General features: G+C 49.0%; 1 protein-coding gene and 1 pseudogene across 4 annotated transcripts in view; both read left to right on the forward strand.

The window, feature by feature from the left end:
• Nucleotides 1-7,956, forward strand: part of ENPP7 (ectonucleotide pyrophosphatase/phosphodiesterase 7) — a 108,511-nt gene extending 100,555 nt beyond the window's left edge. For all 4 annotated transcript variants that reach the window (XM_073588094.1, XM_073588096.1, XM_073588097.1 and 1 more), the window contains one exon: nucleotides 7,640-7,956. The gene's annotated coding sequence lies outside the window, so the exon portion shown is untranslated. The remainder of the gene's footprint in view (nucleotides 1-7,639) is intronic.
• Nucleotides 7,957-15,880: 7,924 nt separating this feature from the next.
• LOC141099843 (polymerase delta-interacting protein 3-like) lies at nucleotides 15,881-23,130 on the forward strand (annotated as a pseudogene).
• The last annotated feature ends 1,094 nt before the right edge of the window (nucleotides 23,131-24,224 follow it).

A 24,224-nucleotide genomic window follows, 5' to 3' on the forward strand; every position in this document is an offset into this window, starting at 1 on the left:
CACTAGTGTTTATTGATGATGTGACACAGGACAGAAGCAGCCGAATGGATTCTGAGGTATTCAGAGCCATACTGTGTGCTCAGATCCAGCCAAATGCAGCCAAACTGATTGGTTGCCATTTCATACTACAGATGGACAATGACCCAAAACATAAAGCCAAAGCAACCCAGGAGTTTATTAAAGCAAAGAAGTGGAATATTGTTGAATGGCCAAGTCAGTCACCTGATCTCAACCCTGTTTTGAGTTCATTTTCCCCTCCGTCACTGAGGCCTGGTGAACTCCCTATTCTAGTGAAGGAAGGTAGTGAGCCTGATTATCAGGCACATGGGACTAATGAAGACGATTGGCTGAGTGGAGTCACTGACTGGATTTAAGGCAGCCTACGCCCTTCCTGCCCTGCGGGTGATTTCTCTGTGGACTCTTGGACACCAGTCTGATTCCTGCTCTCCTAAAGCTAAGTTTTCTGTTTTGCCTTTTTGCATCTAAGATTTGCTTTTGTTTTTCTTGCTTTTTGGATTCTGCCACTCCCTGCTGGAGTGTGCAGTGTTCCTTGAGCTCTGTCTTCTGAAAGTACCTGAGTGCTGATTTAGTTTTTGAAGCTTAGTTGCTTCAGGGCCATTTTTATATCAGCTTGTTGGCTTTTGTCTCTGATAGGGTTTTGGCAGATTGCAGACAGCAGCCTTCCTATCCGTTCCTATCTAGGTAGTTTTTGGGCCCCGTCTTTGCTCAGCCTGTCTTTCTGTCTGTGTAAGTGTTTTCATCTTGCTTCACCGTCATTATATGTGGGGGGCTGCCTATTGCTTTGGGGTCTGCTCTGGGGCAGTTAGATTTCCCCTTTCCTTCTTTAGGCCTATGTATCTCTCCGGCTGTGATCGAGTGGTCTAGGTCATCGTAGGAACCCCCCACGGCTACTGCTAGTTGTGTTGATAGGTTCAGGGGTCTGCAATCTGATAGTTGCCAACTTCTCTGGTTTTCAGGACTTAGCTAGCATTTCTGTTTTTTGCCTCCTACGGTGACTCAATCATAACACAACCCAATTGAGTATGCATTTCACTTGTTAAAGACTAAACTTCAGACAGAAATGCCCACAAACAAACAGCAACTGAAAACCACCGAAGTGAAGGCCTGGCAGAGCATCAAAAAGGTTGAAACACAGCGTCTGGTGATGTCCATGAGTTCAAGACTTCAGGCAGTCATTGCCAACAAAGGGTTTTCAACCAAGTACTTGAAATGAACATTTTTTCAATTATTTAATCTGTCCAATTACTTTTGGCCCCTTTAAAAACAGGGTGGCACATGTTAAGGAGCTGAAACTCCTAAACCCTTCATCCAATTTTAATGTGGATACCCTCAAATGAAAGCTGAAAGTCTGAACTTCAACTGCATTTGAATTGTTTTGTTTAAAATTCATTGTGGTAATGTCTAGAACCAAAATTAGAAAAATATTGTCTCTGTGCAAATATATATGGACCTAACTGTATTACCACCACAAAGTGACCAAATAATAGCACATACAAGGGACAAATACCGCAACACCATGTCCAGGCCACATATTGCCACCACATAGTGACTGAATACTACAATACTGATCAGTAATAAAAAAACAATACTATCGCCATAAGTGCCATTATACACAGGGCATCTGTACTTACTATCCAGTGTCTGTGTACTGGTAATACAGTGATTAATGACATTATACACAGGAGCTCTGTATAACGTACAGGTAATACAGTGATCACTGGTGACATTATGCACAAGACCTCTGTATATAGTATACAGTGTATAGTGTCAGTGTATAGGTAACACACTAACAGTCCAGTGACGTCTCTAGGTAAAGTCCTTCATCCTTGCTTTTCATCTTTCATCCAGCACAGATCGCCATCCCGTCTTCCAGCCAGGGCTCATCTCTGCAGGAAATAACACAGTTATCTAGAGCTTCGCTTGCAGAACACATTACTTATTTTTTTCCCAACTTCTACATTACATCACATGAAGAAAAAGAGGCAACATCGTATCACTCTACACAGTAACTGGACTGCCCCTCTTTTAAAACAGTATACTCGAAAACTAAAATAAATACATCACTGCAGTAATAATATCCTGTAATTAGCCCCTATGGTAATAATATCCCCCATCCTGGCCCCCGTGTGTCTCATTCCTGGCTTCAGCCATATGTTCTCCCATCTCACCCTCATGAGTATCCATTGTGCCCCATATGATCTCCCCATCTGTCTCCATCGTATCCATCCTGCCCCATGATCCTGCCCCATCTGTCTCCAATCCTGCCCCATGTCTCCATTGTGCCCTGTTTCCAATCATGCCCCTTGTGTCTTTCATCCTGCCCCCTTTGTCTCCAATCATGCCCCCTGTGTCTGCAATCATGCCCCCTGTACCTGCAATCCTGCCCCCATGTCTTTCATCCTGCCTCCTTTGTCTCCAATCATGCCCCCTGTACCTGCAATCCTGCCCCCTGTGTCTGCCCTCTGCATCTCCAGTCCTGCCCCCGTATCCAATCCTGCCCCGTCTCCACCCTGCTCCCAATCCTGCCCAATGTTTCCATTCTGCCCCCTATGTCTCCATCCTGCCCCAATGTCTCCAATCCTGCCCTGTCTCCATCTTGCCCCCAATGTCTCTAATCCTGCCCCGTCTCCATCCTGTCCCCATCTCCATCCTGCCCCCAATGTCTCCAATCCTGCCCCCAACGTCTCCAATACTGCCCCCAATGTCTCCAATCCTGCAACCCGTCTCCATCCTGCCCCGTCTCCATCCTATCCCCGTCTCCATCCTATCCCCGTCTCCATCCTGCCCCCAATGTCTCCAATCCTGCCTTGTCTCCATCCTGCCCCGTCTCCATCCTGCCCCCAATGTCTCCATCCTGCCCCCAATGTCTCCAATCCTGCCCTCAACGTCTCCAATACTGCCCCCAATGTCTCCAATCCTGCAACCCGTCTCCATCCTGCCCCCGTCTCTAATCCTGCCCCTTCTCCAATCCTACCCCGTCTCCAATTCTGCCCCCATCCTGTCCCGTCTCCAATCCTGCCCTGTCTCCATCTTGCCCCCAATGTCTCCAATCCTGCCCCCAATGTCTCCATACTACCCCATCTCCATCCTGTCCCCAATGTCACCAATCTTGCCCCCAATGTCTCCAATCCTGCCCCCAATGTCTCCAATCCTGCAACCTGTCTCCATCCTGCCCCCATCTCTAATCCTGCCCCGTCTCCAATCCTACCCTGTCTCCAATCTTGCCCCGTCTCCAATCCTGCCCCCATCCTGTCCCGTCTCCAATCCTGCCCCATCTCCATCTTGCCCCCAATGTCTCCATACTGCCCCATCTCCATCCTGCCCCATATTCATCCTGCCCCCAATGTCTCCAATCCTCCCCGTCTCCATCCTACCCCGTCTCCATCCTGCCCCGTCTCCATCCTGCCCCGTCTCCATCCTGCCCCCGTCTCCATCCTGCCCCGTCTCCATCCTGCCCCCGTCTCCAATCCTGCCCCCAATGTCTCCAATCCTGCCCCCAACGTCTCCAATACTGCCCCAATGTCTCCAATCCTGCAACCCATCTCCATCCTGCCCCCGTCTCTAATCCTGCCCCGTCTCCAATCCTACCCCGTCTCCAATTCTGCCCCCATCCTGTCCCGTCTCCAATCCTGCCCCGTCTCCATCTTGCCCCCAATGTCTCCAATCCTGCCCCCAATGTCTCCATACTACCCCATCTCCATCCTGTCCCCAATGTCACCAATCCTGCCCCCAATGTCTCCAATCCTGCCCCCAATGTCTCCAATCCTGCAACCTGTCTCCATCCTGCCCCCATCTCTAATCCTGCCCCGTCTCCAATCCTACCCTGTCTCCAATCTTGCCCCGTCTCCAATCCTGCCCCCATCCTGTCCCGTCTCCAATCCTGCCCCATCTCCATCTTGCCCCCAATGTCTCCATACTGCCCCATCTCCATCCTGCCCCATATTCATCCTGCCCCCAATGTCTCCAATCCTGCCCCGTCTCCATCCTACCCCGTCTCCATCCTGCCCCGTCTCCATCCTGCCCCGTCTCCATCCTGCCCCCGTCTCCAATCCTGCCCCCAATGTCTCCAATCCTGCCCCCAACGTCTCCAATACTGCCCCAATGTCTCCAATCCTGCAACCCGTCTCCATCCTGCCCCCGTCTCTAATCCTGCCCCGTCTCCAATCCTACCCCGTCTCCAATTCTGCCCCCATCCTGTCCCGTCTCCAATCCTGCCCCGTCTCCATCTTGCCCCCAATGTCTCCAATCCTGCCCCCAATGTCTCCATACTACCCCATCTCCATCCTGTCCCCAATGTCACCAATCCTGCCCCCAATGTCTCCAATCCTGCCCCCAATGTCTCCAATCCTGCAACCTGTCTCCATCCTGCCCCCGTCTCTAATCCTGCCCCCAATGTCTCCAATCCTGCCCCCAACGTCTCCAATACTGCCCCAATGTCTCCAATCCTGCAACCCGTCTCCATCCTGCCCCCGTCTCTAATCCTGCCCCGTCTCCAATCCTACCCCGTCTCCAATTCTGCCCCCATCCTGTCCCGTCTCCAATCCTGCCCCGTCTCCATCTTGCCCCCAATGTCTCCAATCCTGCCCCCAATGTCTCCATACTACCCCATCTCCATCCTGTCCCCAATGTCACCAAACCTGCCCCCAATGTCTCCAATCCTGCCCCCAATGTCTCCAATCCTGCAACCTGTCTCCATCCTGCCCCCGTCTCTAATCCTGCCCCGTCTCCAATCCTACCCTGTCTCCAATCTTGCCCCGTCTCCAATCCTGCCCCCATCCTGTCCCGTCTCCAATCCTGCCCCATCTCCATCTTGCCCCAATGTCTCCATACTGCCCCATCTCCATCCTGCCCCATATTCATCCTGCCCCCAATGTCTCCAATCCTGCCCCCAATGTCTCCAATCCTGCCCCGTCTCCATCCTGCCCCCGTCTCCATCCTGCCCCGTCTCCATCCTGCCCCCGTCTCCAATCCTGCCCCCAATGTCTCCAATCCTGCCCCCAACGTCTCCAATACTGCCCCAATGTCTCCAATCCTGCAACCCGTCTCCATCCTGCCCCGTCTCTAATCCTGCCCCGTCTCCAATCCTACCCCGTCTCCAATTCTGCCCCATCCTGTCCTGTCTCCAATCCTGCCCCGTTTCCATCTTGCCCCCAATGTCTCCAATCCTGCCCCCAATGTCTCCATACTACCCCATCTCCATCCTGCCCCCAATGTCACCAATCCTGCCCCCAATGTCTCCAATCCTGCCCCCAATGTCTCCAATCCTGCAACCTGTCTCCATCCTGCCCCCGTCTCTAATCCTGCCCCGTCTCCAATCCTACCCTGTCTCCAATCTTGCCCCGTCTCCAATCCTGCCCCCATCCTGTCCCGTCTCCAATCCTGCCCCATCTCCATCTTGCCCCCAATGTCTCCATACTGCCCCATCTCCATCCTGCCCCATATTCATCCTGCCCCCAATGTCTCCAATCCTGCCCCATCTCCAAACTGCCCCCAATGTCTCCCTCCTGCCCCATCTCCATCCTGCCACCATCTGCATCCTGCCCCAATGTCTCCAATCATGCCCCGTCTCCAATCCTGCCCCTGTGTCCATCCTGCCCCATCTCCATCCTGCCCCATCTCCATCCTGCCCCCAATGTCTCCAATCATGCTCCGTCTCCAATCCTGCCCCCGTCTCAATCCTGCCCCATCTCCATCCTGCCCCATCTCCATCCTGCCCCATCTCCATCCTGCCCCATCTCCATCCTGACCCCAATGTCTCCAATCCTGACTTCAATGTCTCCAAATCCTGCCCCCATCTCCATCCTGCCCCCATCTCCATCCTGCCCCGTCTCCATCCTGACCCCAATGTCTCCAAATCCTGCCCCTGTCTCCAAATCCTGCCCCCGTCTCCAATCCTGCCCCCGTCTCCAATCCTGCCCCATCTCCAATCCTGCCCCATCTCCAATCCTGCCCCGTCTGCAATCCTGCCCGTCTCCAATCCTGCCCTGTCTTCAATCCTTCCCCATCCTGTCCCATCTCCAATCCTGCCCCATCTTCATCTTGCCCCCAATGTCCCCAATCCTGCCCCCGATGTCTCCAATCCTGCCCCCAATGTCTCCATACTGCCCCATCTCCATCCTGCCCCCAATGTCTCCAATCCTGACCCAATGTCTCCAATCCTGCCACCATTTGCATCCTGCCCCTGCCTCCATCCTGCCCTGTCTCCAACCTGCCCCCAATGTCTCCAATCTGCCCCATCTCCATCCTGCCCCTAATGTCTCCAATCATGCCCCGTCTCCAATCCTGCCCCATCTCCATCCTGCCCCATCTCCATCCTGCCCTCAATGTCTCCAATCATGCCCCATCTCCAATCTTGCCCCTGCCTCCATTCCTGCCCCATCTCCATCCTGCCCTGTCTCCATCCTGCCCCCAATGTCTCCAATCCTGCCCCCATCTCCAATCCTGCCCGTCTCTATCTTGCCTTCCCCCTGTCTCCAATCTGCCCTGGCAGGATGGAGACACATGGTCCATGTGTCTCCATCCTGCAGGGAAACATAATAATTAAATTTAAAAAAAACAACTTTCTTCTTACCTGGCAGCAAGCTCCTGTGTGATCTGAAGGACCTGTGATGATGTCATCATCATGTGATCAGGGGGCAGAGCTGATCAATGGTGAAGGCCTGTGATCTGCTCCGCCCCCTGATCATATGACGATGACGTCACCACAGGTCCTCCAATGCTTGGCGCTGCTCTCCTCTCCTCCTGCGCTCCACATGGCTAATTATTTGAAACTTGAATAATTAGCCATGTGGTGCAGGAGGCTGGAGGGGCCCCCTCTCTCCTGGGGCCCCCATTCAATGAACCGGCTGCACGAGTGGTAGGTCCGCCCCTGTATATAGCCATAGATATATAAATAGATATATCCATAGATACTGTATATCTATGGATATATCATGTCTATTGATATATCCATAGCTATATCTATTTATATATCTATGGCTATATATCTATAGATATATCTATGGATATGTCTATGGATATATCTATAGATATATCTATGTATTCTATCTATCTCTATCTGTCTGTGGGTGTTTTTAAAAACAGATCCGTCAAAAAACGGATGAAAAAACGGATGTGACAGATCCGATTTTTCGACGGATCCGCTAGTCAGATCCATCAAAAAAACTGATCCATCGCATCAGTTTTTCACAATCTGCAACAGATCCGTTGATCCATCGAACCGACGGATTGTGACTGACGTAAAAAAACTGGTGTGAAAGTAGCCTAAGGGAGGCGTCACGCGGTCATTGATTATCTCAAGCAAGAGAATCGAGCCGGTTATACTAATGTCACTTGAACCAAACTCTGTCAGAGATTGAGCTGAGTGTCATCTGAGTGTAATACGATTGTCTCGCGTGTGAGCAAGACCTAATGGACACTCTTAACAAATGGGTGCATGGAGACAGATAGATACTTACAGCATGTGTGCTGGAAGCCTTCCCCATACACTAATCCTAAAGTAAAAATGCAATGTGAACAGACCCTTACAAACATTTTTGACGGCACTGCCTTCTTTGACTGCACTTCCTTCTTTTACAGGGTAATGCAAAATGGTAATTTCTTTTTTTATCTTTCACAGAATATTAAAATACTTTTCTATGAAGACCAAGGATGAGAAACATTAAATTTCTACTGGGGATCACAGTAACTATATTTGTACACTTACAAGATGTCTCATTCATCTAATATGTCTCTGTAACTTATGAAGACCCTGTTACCCAGACAAATCATACAATTCACCAATTAACTGCAGTAATAATCTTGGAATAACTAAATTAAACTTGTAGAGATAATTTAAAAAATATAAAATGTTTGATCCATGTGACATCTTTTGACTGCATCCCATTAAGAAAATATTTTATGATAAAAACATCAATAAAAATATTTGTCCTTTAATTAGCAAATTGTCAATTTTTACATAAACTGAGCGCATCCATACATCCAGAAGAACTGTAAGTGCACTCCCAGCCTACAACACTTACAACTAGTGATGGGCGAGCATTAAAATGCTCGAGTGCTCGTTGCTCGGGTTGAGCAAATTGGAATGCTCGGGTGCTCGACCCGAACAATGAGCACAATGTAAGTCTATGGGAAACCCGAGCATTTTAGCCGCGACCTCCCCCGGGGGGCTTTTTAGGATCTGAAAACATCTGAAATCAATGGGAACAGTGCTGAAATAACATGGGAACATCATGGGGAAGACGCCTGGAAGCATCATTTGTGATTCCCAGATCAATTCTGTGAACAATGTTGTCAGAGTCTTACGCCACTTTTCTGAGCGCACAATAAAACATACAAAAACTAAACCAAAATTGATTTTCCTGGGAAATATGTTAAGGAACATCATTTCCAGGGTAATTGTCAGGAACACCGCACTGCACTTGCTCACTGAGCCGGTGCGCATGTCCTGAGTACAAACCTATGCCCAAATATACCTGTGGAGTGGGGCAGCAGTGGTGACGATGCATGCTCCAGGCTCACAGAACCCGTGTCACTGAAGGTAGAAAGCAGTGAAGGACCTACGATCATGTGACTGCAGGAGGCGGGGCTTAGCATCCTGCTGCTGGAGATAAGTGCAGGATTCTACTACAGGGATCCTCAAATCAGACAAACGGGGGTTATACACAGAGGGCAGCGCGGTATCAGAGGGACAAGCAGAGAGAAGTCAAAACGTAAGCAATGAGTCATACATGGAGATGGCAGCACAGTACAAGAGGGGCAATCAGAGACTAGTCAGGACATAGGCAATGAGTCAGAAACCAGAGAAGCAGATAAACAGTACAGAATCAAGAGACACACTCACAACAGGGGACAGAACCGGGTCAGAACCATATAAGCAAGCTAGAAGACAATCAGAAGGCACAGGCACTCAGGGGTCACAACACTCAGCCAAAGGCAAAAGTATAACTGACAGGGATTGGAGTCTCCCAGGGCTATATGAAGCCCTCCTTGAGCCAAAGAGAGGCTACAATAATTAACCCCCGAGCCCAAGACATTAACACCTGATGTGCAGGTCAAAACCTGCACTGGGGTCATGACAATACCCCCCTCTCAACGGGGGGCCTCTGGACCCCCAGGCTTTCCCGGGTATTTGGCATGGAAAGCCCGGACCAGGCGATCTGCATGTACAGAGTGAGCAGGAACCCACGAGTGATCCTCAGGTCCATATCCCTTCCAGTGGACCAGGTACTGCAAGGAGCGGCGCACCCGCTGTGAGTCCACAATATGTCCGATCTCATACTCCAAGTGACCCTCCACCAACACTGGAGGAACAACAAGCTCGGAGTCCTCCTTGACAGACCCCACGGGTTTCAACAGCGATTTATGGAACACATTGGATATTTTTAAGGAGGCGGGTAGACGCAGCCTATATGCCACTGGGCTGACTATTTCCACAATCTCATACGGACCAATGAACATTGGTCCCAACTTAGCTGATGGTACCTTCAAGTTGATGTTACGTGTGGAAAGCCAAACCTTCTCCCCTACCTGAAACATGTGTCCCGGGGCTCTCTATTTGTCAGCAAAATATTTATACCACCCCTGGGCCAGAGAGATATTACGCCAAACTTCAGCCCAGAGGTTTTTTAACCGTTGAACGGATCCCTCCGCCCCTGGACAACCGGAATCCACCCGGGAAAACTTCCCAAAATGAGGATTAAACCCATAATTGACCAGGAATGGGGACATGTTGGTGGATTGATTCACCCGGTTGTTAAAAGCAAACTCCGCCAACGGTAACGCATCACACCAATTCTCCTGTCTGGTAGAGGTCAGACACCTGAGAATCTGATCCAGGGATTGATTGGTGCGTTCCGTCTGACCATTACTCTCCGAGGAGAGTGAGATGCCCAATTTCTTTCGGAATGCCCTCCAAAATTTGGCCACAAACTGCACACCTCAGTCAGACACAACATTCAGGGGTACGCCATGCAATCGGACCACATGCAGCACAAACAACCTTGACAATGTTGCTGCTGAGGGTAATGCTGCCAAGGGAATGAAATGGGCTTGTTTCGAAAACCTGTCCACCACCACCCAGATCACGGTATTGCCCCGGATGGTGGAAGACCGGTAATAAAGTCCATGGAGAGATGAGTCCATGGACTATCAGGAAACGGTAACGGTATGAGTTCCCCAGCCAGTCGGTTATGCAAGCTTTTGGAACGGGCACAAACTTCACAAGCAGAAATGAATTTCTTGACATCGGACCCAAGTGAAGGCCACCAAAAAACCCTGACTACTGCCTCTCTAGTGGCTGTGATACCGGGATGAGCACTCAGCCTAGACTCATGAAACTCCTGCAAAAATCAAGGCCGCAATAAATCTGGAACAAACAATTTATCTCCTGGCCTGGCCGCCGGAGCTAGGGACTGGGCCCTCATAATTTCTTGTTCCAATTCTGACGAGACCCCCGCCACTACCACCCCCGGGCAAAGAATGGAGGACGGCGGCTTGGGGGGAGACACCGGGTCAAAACTTCTGGACAGCGCATCCGCTTTAACATTTTTGGATGCTGGTTGAAAAGTAATTGAGAATTGAAACCATGAAAAAAAAGTGACCAACGGGCTTGTCTAGGAGTAAGCCTCTTAGCAGATTCAAGGAATGCAAAATTTTTGTGATCAGTGATAACCGTGATCGGGTGAGCCGCCCCTTCCAAAATGTGCCTCCATTCTTCGAATGCCAGCTTGACCGCAAGAAGTTCTCTATTGCCTACATCATAGTTTCTCTCGGTGGATGAGAACTTCTTGGAGAAGAAAGCACAGGGTTTGAGATTAGTAAGGGTGGCCGGACCCTGGGACAACACTGCCCCCACCCCTACTTCAGAAGCATCCACCTCCACAATAAATGGTTTGGACGTGTCTGGCTGAACCAACACCGGGGCGTACATGAAACATTTCTTAAGAGCTGAGAAGGACTCCTTAGCGAGTTCTGACCAATTTTTTAGATCAGCCCCCTTCCGGGTAAGATTCATGAGTGGTTTAACCACTTGAGAGAAACCTTTAATGAATCTCCATAATAGTTCGCAAATCCAAAGAAGCGCTGGAGCCCCTTAAGATCACGAGGCTGAACCCAGTCTGCGATCGCCAGCACCTTCTTAGGGTCCATACGAAACCCCTCACAAGATACAATCAGCCCTAAAAAAGACAGTTCCTGTACGAAAAACAAACATTTTTCCAATTTAGCAAACAAGTGGTTCTCCCTGAGTCTCTGGAGAACTGTCTGTAGATGTTGCAAGTGAGACTGACTGTCCGGGGAATACACCAAAATGTCATCCAAATAAATGACAACAAAATGGCCTATCAGGTCAGAAAACACAACATTGATAAAGTTTTGGAAAATAGCGGGGGCATTAGTTAACCCAAATGGTATAACCAGGTTTTCAAAGAGTCCCTCTGATGTGAGGAACGCAGTTTTCCACTCATCCCCTTCCCGAACCCTCATCATGTTGTAGGCCCCCCGAAGATCTAATTTGGAGAACCATTGGGCCCCAGATAGCTGGTTACATAAGTCTGGGATGAGGGGAAGTGGATAAGTGTTCCTAACCATTATCTTGATAAGTTCCCGAAAGTCGAGGCGCGACAGCAAACCACCATCTTTCTTCTTCACAAAGAAGAATCCTGCTGCCACAGGTGACACAGAAGGCCTGATATGCCCTTTGCGGAGACTCTCAGTTATGTACTCCTTCATGGCTTGGCACTCAGGCCTGGACAAATTTAACAATCGAGCTTAGGTAACTTGGCTCCGGGTACTAAATCAATGGCACAATCATAGGGTCTATGTGATGGCAGTGCCTCAGCCTCGCTTTTGGAAAATACGTCTTCGAAATCCTTCAGGTACTCCGGAATACCTTCCAGACTGACAGACGACACAGATATGGTTTTAACAGAGTTAACAAAAGGTCCCAGGTTACAACATTTATCTTTGCATCCCCATTGAGTGATCTCCCCTGTCACCCAATCAATGGTAGGATTATGGCGTTGTAGCCAAGGCATCCCCAGTACCAGTCCTGCAGGAAAGTTATCTAACACAAGACAAGTTATTTTTTCCACATGAGTGGAATCCACTTTCAGAGAAAAAAGTTCAGACCTGAAACAGATACCATCCCGGGTAAGAGAGGACAAGTTAATTGCCACAAGTTTAACAGGGTCCTGAAGCCTGACTGTCCCTATCTTATTAAGCACTATAACCTGGGCATCAATCAGGTTAACAGCAGAGCCACAGTCAACAAGGCAGTAGTCTGAACAGGACCATCTGCAAGATCCAGTTCCACCCGAAACACAATTTTTGCAAGTGAGGAAAAAGGTACCTGAAGGTTTGGGTAGCCTCCTCGATTACTACCCAGACCTAGTCATTTTCCCGCCACCTTGGAGGATGACGGACAGGAGGGGCAGTCCTTCTTCAATGTCCAGATTCCCCACAATAAAAGCACAACTGCTTCTCCCAGCGGCGTCTTCTTTCCTTCTCCTCACAGGTGACAGTGCTCACCTCCATAGCCTCAGGAAGAGTTCGGGTCTCACCTCCACTGGGGAATAAAGAGGTTTCGAGTGGCATCACCCCTCTTGCCTGCAGTCTGCGATCCATACGAACCGCTTGGGTCATGGTATCCTCCGGGTAGTCAGGTGGAGGATGAAGTGCCAGGGCATCCTTCAGACGTTCACACAGGCCTCTACGGAACAACCCACGAAGGACGGCATCACTCCAAGAAATCTCAGCTGCCCAATGTGTAAATTCAGAACAGAACCACTCGGCCGAGTGCTTCCCTTGAAAGACACTAATCACCTTGTCCTTAGCCAAACGCACTCTATCGGGCTCATAGTAAATAAGCCCTAAGGCTTCAAAAAACGCATCCACAGTCATTCTCTCTGGGGCAGAAGAGGAAAGAGAAAATCCCCAGGCCTGCGGGAAATAATCACCCCCACCCTGTTTCTCATCCCCAGAGCGGAGTCTCAAGGAGAAAAAGAGCTTACAGCCCTCCTTAAACGCTCTAAATTCATTTTTGTTACCAGCAAACGTATCTGGTAACTTAACCAGAGATTTGGGTGAGACTAAAATGACATCTCTAGTCCCCACCTGCTGAAACCCAGCGGAAAGCAGCCCCTGAGCCAAGTTCGCAACCTGCCGTTGGGACTGGGTCAGAGTTTGGTGTTCTAAACTTAGCTTCCGCAGCGACTGAGTCAAGCATTTCACCTGCTCAGATAAAGCATGCATTGGGTCCATGCTGCAGAAGTGAGATAAAAAAAGTTCACGGTCAGTTATAATGTCAGGATCACCACACTGCACTTGCTCCCTGAGCCAGTGCGCATGTCCTGAGTACAAACCTGTGCCCAAAGATACCGGTGGAGTGGGGCAGCAATGGTGACAGTGCATGCTCCAGGCTCACAGGACCTGTGTCACTGAAGGTAGAAAGCAGTGAAGGACCTACGATCATGTGACTGCAGGGGGCGGGGCTTAGCGTCCTGCTGCTGGAGATAAGTGCAGGATTCTACTACAGGGATCCTCAAATCAGACAAACGGGGGTCATACACAGAGAGGTCAGCGCGGTACCAGAGGGACAAGCAGAGAGTAGTCAAAACGTAAGCAATGAGTCATACACGGAGATAGCAGCACAGTACAAGAGGGGCAATCAGAGACTAGTCAGGACATAGGCAATGAGTCAGAAACCAGAGAAGCAGATAAACAGTACAGAATCAAGAGACAAACTCACAACAGTGGACAGAACCGGGTCAGAACCATATAAGCAAGCTAGAAGACAATCAGAAGGCACAGGTACTCAGGGGTCACCACACTCGGCCAAAAGCAAAAGTATAACTGACAGGGATTGGAGTCTCTCAGGGCTATAAGAAGCCCTCCTTGAGCCAAAGAGAGGCTACAATAATTAACCCCCGTCATGCAGGTCAAGCCTGCACTGAGCCCAAGACATTAACCCCTGACGTGCAGGTCAAAACCTGCACTGGGATCATGACAGTAATGATTTGTATGTAAGGCCACATAAATAGCCCAAAACAAAAATGTTCCTCCACCACTTGGGCTATGTTCACATGTAGCGTTTTTGATGCTTTCAGCCAGCACAAATGCATTCACTGGGGAATGTCATATTAACATTTTACAACCTTAACTGGCCATGTGGTGTGTGACACATCATCAGACACATCCTGTTTCATTTATGAAGGAGGGACTGTTAAAGGAGGAGAGCCATCAGGCGGACTTTAATCTTCTTAAAGGGGCATCAGTTTGTCCTCACTATCCTTAGAGAGCCATCAGCCAGCTATGCTTAGTTGAATGCAAGGCACGATCCAAATTTGGCCACACCCCAAAAACCCATTGAATAGACGTCCTGGATGGCCACATGAAACCAAAGTTCCCATTCTTATTTATTTGTTACTGCCATACAGTTAGCAGGGGCGTAACTACCGGGGTAGCAGCCGAAGCGGTTGCTTTGGGGCCCGGCCCATATAGGGGCCCGGGTCCCCGGCTCCGATCGGCGCTACCCGGTAGTGCAATTTAATTAAGTACAAATAACTGTGGCACTCCGGCGGGTGCTGTGGGTGGCCAACGCTGTCTTGGGGGCCCGCCGGCCTGGTGCGTGTAGTGTAGGGGATCCGGGGCCCTGGCGGAAAAAAATGTACACTATGATTTCGCAGCACTGGCTTATCAATGCTTAACTAATTTGATTGTATTGACTGAGTTACAGGATTAGGAATAATTGTGTTACATTATTTCTAATTCTGTTACTTAATGTGACTCTAGTATGCATTATCAGTTAGAGGGTGTGTCTTGAGGGGGTGTGTCTTTCAGGGGGCCCCGTTTAAAAGTTTGCTATGGGGCCCAATCAGTTCTAGTTACGCCCCTGACTGTTAGTGTATGAATTAAATGCAAGGTCTGCTCTGACCCAAAGTTACACACACCCCAATAACCGTTTGAACCAACGTACTGGATGGCCACATGAAACTAAAGTTCCCATTATTAGAAATTTTGTACTGCCTCCCTGTTTGCCTATGCATTAAACGCAAGGCCCGCATTGCCACAAAGTAACATGCACCCCAATAACCCTTTGAACCGACATACTGGATGGCCACATGAAACCAAAGTACCTATTTTTTTTCATGTGGTACTGCCATACTGTTAGCCTATGCATTGAATGCAAGGCCTGCCCTGCACCAAATTTAGACGCACCCCAATACCCCTTTGAAGAGACGTACAGGAGGGTCTCATGGAAAAATTTTCCCATAAGGAGAAAGTGGGTCTCCTATAGTATTTGCCTATGCATTGAATGCAAGGCCCGCCTTGCCACAAAGTTACAGACACCCTGATAACCCTTTGAACCGATGTAGTGGATGGCCACATGAAACCAAAGTTCCCATTAGGCTTTTTTTTTTATTCCCCATACAGTTTGCCCATGAAGTGAATGCAAGGTCTGCTCCAAATTTGGATGCACCCCAATAAACCAAAAAACAGACGTCCTGGATTGCCACATGAAACCAAAGTTCCCATTATTATTTATTTGGTACTGCCACACTGTCTACTTATGCATTGAATGCAAGGCCCGCCTTGCCACAAACTTACACGCACCCCAATAATCCTTTGAACCAACATCCTGGATGGCCACATGAAACCAAAGTTCCCATTATTATAAATTTGGTAGTCCCATACTGTTTGCCAATGTATTTAATGCAAGGCCTGGCCTGTCCAAAGTTACACGCACCCCAATAACCCTTTGAACTGGCGTAGTGGATGGTCACTTGAAACCAATCTTCCCATTATTAGGAAGTTGGTATTACCATACTGTTTGACTATGCAGTTAATTGCAGTGTTAAGCATGAAGAACCTGCATCAGAGAAATGCAGTGTTTTTGGATGAAGAAACTGCAGTGGAGAATTGCAGTGGTGAGCCTGAAGAACCTGGAGTGGAGAATTGCAGTGTTGAGGCTGGAGAACCTGCACTGGTGAATTGCAGTGGTGAGGCTAAAGAACACCTGGCAGTGTAGAATTGCAGTGTTGAGGCTGAAGAAACTGCAGTGGAGAATTGCATTGTTGAGGATAAAGAACCTGCAGTGGAGAATTTCAATGTTGAAGCTGAAGAACCCGCAGTGCAGAATCTCAGTTTTGAGGATGAAGACCCAAAAGTTGAGAATTGCATTGTTGAAGCAGCTGACCAACCCCTACAGTTCCCATTATTATGAACTGGGTCTCCAATATTGTTTGGCTATGCAGTGAATGCAAGGCCTGCCCCAAATTTGCACGCACCCCAATCCCCTTTGGAAGAAACGGGGAGGAGGGCCTTATAAAAAAAATGTCCCATTACAAAGGAGCGGGTCTCCTATACTTTTAATGCCCATACACTAAATGTATGGGCTGACAAACATTTTCCTCTGGGGGGTACACATCAACATACTGTGTTAACTTTTTTTTTTGGGCATCATAAACACTCTTGAAAACAATAATGTGGTTTCCTACACAGTTGCTGCTGGGAAGGTGCAGGTTTTTAGCAGAAATATTCATTGGATGAAGTGATCAGAAAAAGGAGCATGATGACGGCAGGAATGGGAACGTACAGGATTAATAAAAGGGGGGCTATGAGAGGTATGAGATCCAGGATCCAGCCTACAATGATTAAACATTTACCCACCACCAATTACCAGAATGTGTTTGATGCCCGTCAGAAGATAGGTAAAAAAGATGCAAGTCTGAAGCTCGGCATAAAAGATGCCCATGAGAAATTGGTTGCCAAAGACGCACGTGTCCGTATAAAGGGTAAAGTGCAAGATACTCATGAGATGCCTAAAGAGGAGTGCACTGGCCGTAACTATCAACTCACCCGTGCCACAAGGTTCTTCATATTCACCAATACATATTACCATGACCATCCAAATTTCAGAGCCGAAAAATATTTGTTGAGGTGTAACGAACACTGTTAAAGGAATGCCAATAAACGAAGTTAACCACGAACCTGGAAACTACAGATTTCCTCTTTACAAGATATGGACGATGAGAAACACAAAAACACCCAACACTTTATGAAGGGAAAAAGGTGGTAGCAAGTGCAGATAAACGCCATAATAATAAAGATTCCACTCCATATATAATTTAAGCCAGGAGAAAAATGGAGTACTGGATTCAGAATAGTATGTAAAAGAGTATGCAAATTTTATTAATCATATACACATAGTTAGTTCAAATAGATAGCAAAATTGCAAAAAGCAGACAGGACAGACACAAGGGGGAAATAAAATAGACATGTGCACCAGCGCATGCCCACAGGTGGAAGCATGGTAAAAATCTAGTGACAACAGCAGTGGTGATAAGCTGTACCCATTGTAAACAGTAGCCAGGCCCCAGTGGGCGAATGAGTCATAGATTAAGACCGCTTACCAGGTGGTGCACATGTACCCAGGACCAGGAGGTGACCCCCTGACGTGCGTTTCACGCTCACACCAGGTGCTTTCTCAAGGGGATGAGGGATGAGGGAATAAGCAGGACCTTTTGTATCCATAGTGATGTGATCACGAGTGTGATCACATGGCAGATGTGAGCCAATAAGAACGGCGATACTGGCGCATGCGCCGTGCCACAGCCAGATCTTCATGCATGAAGACAGACAGGCATCAGAGGGCACGCACGGGGCAGAAGACCCCTGTGCCTGCGTCGGAGGCACAAAAGGCATCGGAACCCATGCAAGGGACACACTGCGTGCACAGGACGCATGCGCATGTTAGGGACAGCGGGACGCACTAAATATAAAATAACGTAAAGTGTGTTCGCCGCCCGGGGTCCACCGCGCAGAAGATGCTAACACTGCTGCTAGCTAATGTTGGACGTACAATATGGCGGTATTATGCATGTGGGTTGAATGTCACCCAGGTGTGCTGAGTGATCTCTGTTTACTCACAGAGAGGCCTTAAGTAAAAAACACAAAAGGCTGAGCCTGTTAGCTTCACAGGTCTCAGAGAAGTGCACGCACGGTATATGGTCACAGGAGCTGGGCCCTAGGCAGAGGGTCTGCGTCCGTCTAGACCTACCGTGCGTGCGGCGTCGCAACTGCGGACACCAAGAGGAGCTGCAGACTGCAGCGTGGTGACAGACACTGCCGCTAGTCGACAATGCCCGGAAACAGGCGCACTGTCGGACGCTAGCACTGTGGAGGATGCTGTAGTGGCTTGTAACTTGCCACTGGCTGGCGCTGACTCTATAGCTAAGTCCCTATACACACTCGTAGTATCAGAGGGAGGGGATCTTAATGAGTCATTCGCAGTTTCATGCATCCATCACCATTCACACAGTAGCAACTAGAGACTATACTAGCACATGGCCGAGCGGCCATGCAAACCTTTTATAGCCAGGACCTTCCGGAAGCTTCCAGATCCCTGAGATGGACCAATCAGATCTGAAGAAGGACCTGGACATGTGGCTCCCGATCTCCAATGGGAGATCATCTCGTGAGCATGCTCACTGGAGCGGCAGAATGACAGCCTCTGGAGCGATTTGCTGCTGAGCAGCCTTCATTGCCATTGCTGACCCAAAGGTGGCAGCAATAGCCAGCCCCACAGAGCAGGACTGGGCAGAGCATCTGGGAAGCCGGGATTGCTGAGCAATCTCCTCTGCAGTCAAAAGACAATGGGAGACCGCAGAATGTGAGGCTCTGGATTCCTGTTGAACCGCTGCAGGAACCCGACGCCTAACATTACCCCATCTAGGGCCCCCTCCCTCCTGAGCCTTCCAATCCACCAAATAAAGTTTTTTGCCACGTACCACCTTGTGTCCCACAGAGGCATAGGCCTCAGGCTCCTACGAAGACAAGTCTGATGTCCCGTCAGATGACTCGGAAAACCGGGACATGTGAACAGGTTTGAGAAGGGACACTTGGAAGGCATCAGGGATGGCTAAGTCGCCAGGAGCAGAAGTTGGAGCGGGGCACCGATGTGTGTCGGTGGGCGTCTTCACTCTCACTTTAGAGGATGGAATGACATGCGGGGTGTGACCCAGAGTGTCGCGAACCTCCATTGCCCGGTTTGCCACCGGCAAGGGATACAGTAACCCAGCCGGCCTCTGTTTAGAGGAGCTGCTCCGAGCACAAGAGGCGCATGCCTGAATGTATTTTTTTGTGTCCCGAGCCCTGTGCAGCCACCAATAAGAGCTTGCCAGGAGTTTTGTGGTCTGCTTGTAGCCAAAGTGACCATCCAGCGTGGACGCGTGTGCCCACGCGAGAACCTTGGACCGCAGGTGAGGCGGGACAAAGGTCTTGCCTGGCGGCACTGACTCAAGGATGACCGGAGCCATGGTCTTCAGATTCCCAGTAGGGGGCACGGAAAGATCCGCAGGCACCTCCACAGAGGCTACTTGGATGCCTCCCCCATGCACCTTCTCATACAGTCCTTGCTCCATCCAAGTATTTTCCCCGAGGACCACTCTATATGAGGGGAATGGCAACGGAGACAGGGAACCCCGAGGAGCACCTGATCGATGCCCTCTGGCATAATGAGCAGGTACAGCGTCTCCTGATGAGATGGTGGAAATGAGAGCCTAAGGGGTGCTGTTTGGTGGGTAATCTGGGAAGACAAGGTCGACCCATTTACCGCCCTGATGGGCACTGGGTGAGGAAGTGGTACCAATGTGATAGCGTGCTGTTGGGCGAAGGATGAGGACATAAAGTTCCCTTCTGCCCCGGAATCCACTGTGACCTGTACCTCCCAGGAGGAATCACCGCTATCTAACGTCCCTTGGAGCGCCGGTTTGGGGGAGAAGGTCTCCATAGCGAATAGACCCCCACCAATTACCAGTGGACACGTTTGTTTTTTCTGCCACTGCGAACACCTGATAGCCAGGTGACCAGACTGTCGACACCGGTAACAGCGCGTGGAGCTTTGTGCCGAACGTGTCTTGAGACCGGCGCGGGACACCTCCATGGGCTCTGGAGGTAAACTCTCCGGCTTGGGAGGTTCTAGAGGTTCAAAGAGGTTGGGAGCCAAGCTAACCTTCCGTCTGGATTGAGCACACTCCAGCTCACGCTCTGAAAAACGGAGATCGATGCGGGTGGAAATGGCAATCAGCTCCTCCAGACTTACGGGAACCTCCCTGGTAGATAGAGCATCCTTAAGATGCTCCGCCAAACCTCTCCAGAACACAGGGATGAGGGTTTTATCAGGCCATTCCAGCTGAGAAGCCAGTGTCCGGAAACGGACAGCGTACTGGCTGACAGAGAGGGATCCCTGTGTTAATGCTAGTAGCTGGAGAGAAGTATTGTGAGTGACTCGTGGCCCCAAAAAGACCTGCTTCAGAGATGTTAGGAACTGAGCAGCGGTCCAAACCACAGGGTCACCACGCTTCCACAGTGGCGTGGCCCACTCCAACGCCCTGCCCGACAGAAGGGAAACGATAAACCCCACCTTAGCCCGCTCTGTAGGGAATCGCGTGGCCAGTAGCTCAAGCTGAATAGAGCACTGGCTCACGAAACCCCTACAGGAGGCGCTGTCACCAGAAAATTTATCGGGCAACGGGAGGCGGGATACTGTCGGTGCAGGCGTGGACGTGGACACACGTGAGACAGCCTATGCGACTGCCTGCGCAGCAACCCCAGTAACCTTCGCAGCTGAGGCGGAACTCTCGAGAGTCGCCAACCTGCCCTCCAGCTGGCGAATGTACTGCAATAGCTGCTGCTGGTCCGCCATTACTAGCCAGACCCTGGCGCTGGTATAATGTTAGGGACGGTGGAATGCACTAAATATAAAATAACGTAAAGTGCGTCCGCCGCCCGGTGTCTACCGTGCAGAAGGTGTTAACACTGCTGCTAGCTAATGACGGACGTACAATATGGCGGTATTACGCATGCGGGTTGAACGTCACCCAGGTGCGCTGAGCGATCTTTGTTTACTCACAGGGATGCCTTAAGTAAAAATCACAAAAGGCTGAACCTGTTAGCTTCACAGGTCTCATAGAAGTGCGGTAGAGGGATCAGCCACTGTCTTGGCTGCACGGATGTCCCGCAAATGCTCACGCTAGGGAATTACGTGTGAGGGTGCGCAAGCATGTGCAGGACATCTGTGCAGCCAAGACAGTGGCTGATCCCTCTACCCTCAAAACTATCCCTCGCCACTTCAGGACTTTCCACAACTGTGACGCACAAACATTTATGGTGAGGGGTATTGACTGTGTTCATTTGGGAATTAGAGCTGGTAACTACAAAAAATTGTTGGCCCAAAGAGAGGCCAAATGGATTGTCACCTTGGATACAGTGACTCCTAAGGGTCTTAATGAGTCCCTGAGTTTTGCTTCCTTTTTATAATCATCTGTCTTTCTTGCATCCATTATTGTACAAGTATTCCCAGTTCTGTTGGGGCTTATTTTCCACTGTTTTTTTTACAATTTTTGTCTTTTATTGTTTTTAGTCTATTTGTCTGACATCTGTGGGCTGTTGGAGATATCAAGCATCTGATGGGATGGGATCAAATCTTGCTCTTACTTTCCTAAATCCCTATATTCTGGATGTGAGGACTTCTAACATATTCCTTTGGATGGGACGAACCATCATGTCTTCCATTCTTTACTTTTGGACATTCATACCCTGCCCTGATGCAGTATGGAGAAATAGATCATTATTTGTGATTAATGATATAAAAGTATTACTGTTACTGTGATATTGTCTCCTCTGTATTTTTGGGCTATTATGTCTGTTTTGTTCACCGTTCCCCTTCAGTTGTATCCCATGTATTATATTATCTCTCGTGGCATTACTAGCAATGTATCCTATTCATGTATATGTGATCCTGTCGGCTTAGACTATTCGGCTGTGCACATGCATCCTGTGCCCTCCGTGTGTCCCTTGCATGGGGTCCGATGTCTTTTGTGCCACTGATGCAGGGGTCTTCTGCCCCGCGCATGCGCTCTGATGCCTGTCGTCTGTCTTCATGCATGAGGACTTGGCTGTGGCATGGCGCATGCGCCAGTATCGCCGTTCTTATTGGCTCACATCTGCCATGTGATCACACTCGTGATCACATCACTATGGATACAAAAGGTCCTGCTTATTCCCTCATCCCTCATCCCCTTGAGAAAACACCCGGTGTGAGCGCGAAACACGCGTCAGGGGTCGCCTCCTGGTCCTGGGTACATGTGCACCGCCTGGTAAGCTGCCTTAATCTATGACTCATTCGCCTACTGGGGCCTGGCTACTGTTTACAATTGGTACAGCTTATCGCCACTGCTGCTGTCACTAGATTTTTACCATGCTTCCACCTGTGGGTATGCGCTGGTGCACATGGCTATTTTATTTCCCCCTTGTGTCTGTCCTGTCTGCTTTTTGCAATGTTGCTATCTATTTGAACTATGTGTATATGATTAATAAAATTTGCATACTCTTTTATATACTATTCTGAATCCAGTACTCCTTTTTTCTCCTGGCTGAAAAGATATGGATGATAATGGTATTGATGACGACTTGGAGCTTCCCCACATCCCCACCAAGAATATGAAGATCACAACTGCCAATACCGTGCAGAAAAGGCTGGGAATGTTTGGAAATTCATTTTCTCTTGGGCAAACTTTACCTCTTACTAAAGTGGTACAGAATGATGCACACACAGCTCCCATGTTTACTCAGCATGAGACTTCGCCACCTTTATTGCACACAAAGGCTCTAACCAACTTGTCATGGACACTTGTCACAAAGGAGGCCAGTTCATAAGTAGGGCTCACTCCAAAAGAGTCTGTCTTTAGCCTTTTAGAAGGCACAAAAATGACCATTAATAATTTGCATCCAACAGTCACAGATGATGATATCGTGGAGCTTTTCTGTATATGCGGTGCCCTGAAGAGCACCTGCTTGTTGAGTTCCGGAGTTGCAGAGGTTGTGCTTGTAAGAAAGGAAGATGCAATTGGTGCCTACAAAAAATACAACAACAGATACCTAGATGGACAACCAATGAAATGCCATCTTCCTTTGAATGGTAGTGTGATAACATCAAACCAGCCCAAACTTCTAAGATTAAATGACACCCCATCCATGGCCCCCTCTGTAAGAGAATGGTCAGCTATAATATACTCAGCTGCCATGATGAACCAGGCAGCCATCTTGTGAAAGTTAGGAACCAACAGATTCAACTTTTAGAATAGAGCTAATATGATATACTTTGGAAAGGCAGATGGAGGATGTAAAATGAGATCATGCCCATTAGCAAACCAGCAGATGTGCATAAAGGTAAATTGGATCAGCCTCAGGGCAATGAGATGAGGGAATAGAACCAACGAATATATGGTCAATATGTGTATTTGTGATAGTGTTAGTAGAAAACAGACTTCTACAATTGTCAAATGTATGAATTTCTGGGTTTAATCGAAGAGCAGTAATAAGATTAATGACAGTAGTTAGAGATAATATTGAATTTTATGGGTTTTTAATGTGGTTTGGTGAAAAGTTAATTGATGATGTAATATTGTGTCACTTCTTCCTTTGTCCAAAAAGCACCTGTTTCTTTTCTGCAATATGATGTAACCATATACGCCCTTTGCTTCAAGGTGCTGCTTTCTTTGTCTAAACCATGTATAAAAGCCCCTGTTACTGTTGCTCGGGGCCATTCCATCGCCATTCTGCCGCTGTGCCACACCATGGCCAGGGCTAGGGCCTTTTTCACTGCCAGACTTCCCAGCGACTCTTCGCCCATCTGAACCCCTGTTTTGTGCCAGCATGCTTCATCTCAACTGACTCTCTGTACCTGTTCTGCCATGTATCTCTCAATAAACTTCAACCTCAGCTTGATAACAGGATTGTCTACATTTTCTTCCCGGCTCTTCCAGCTCTCAGTAAGGACTTTTTCTTACACTCTCCTAGGCTATTATGTTAGGAACGGCGGAACGCACTAAATAAATAAATAATAAAGTGTGTTCGCCGCTCGGGGTCCACCGTGCAGAAGGTGAAAACACTGCTGCTAATTAATGTTAGATGCGCTATATGGCAGTATAACGCGCACGGGTTCAACGTCACCCGATGTGCACAGAGCGGACTCTGTTAGCTCACAGAGGCGCTGTAACATAAATATAAACGCCGAGCCTGTTAGACTCACAGGTCGTAGCGAAATTGCACTCTCGGTATCCGGTCACAGGACACGGGCCCAAGACTGGGGTCGGTGTCCATCTAGATCTACCATGCGACACCGGTAAATGCTGCTGGCTGCA

The sequence above is a fragment of the Dendrobates tinctorius genome, unplaced genomic scaffold, assembly GCF_039654945.1.
Source record: "Dendrobates tinctorius isolate UK_male_01 unplaced genomic scaffold, ASM3965494v1 ptg000103l, whole genome shotgun sequence".
NCBI classification, from domain to species: Eukaryota; Metazoa; Chordata; class Amphibia; order Anura; family Dendrobatidae; genus Dendrobates; species Dendrobates tinctorius.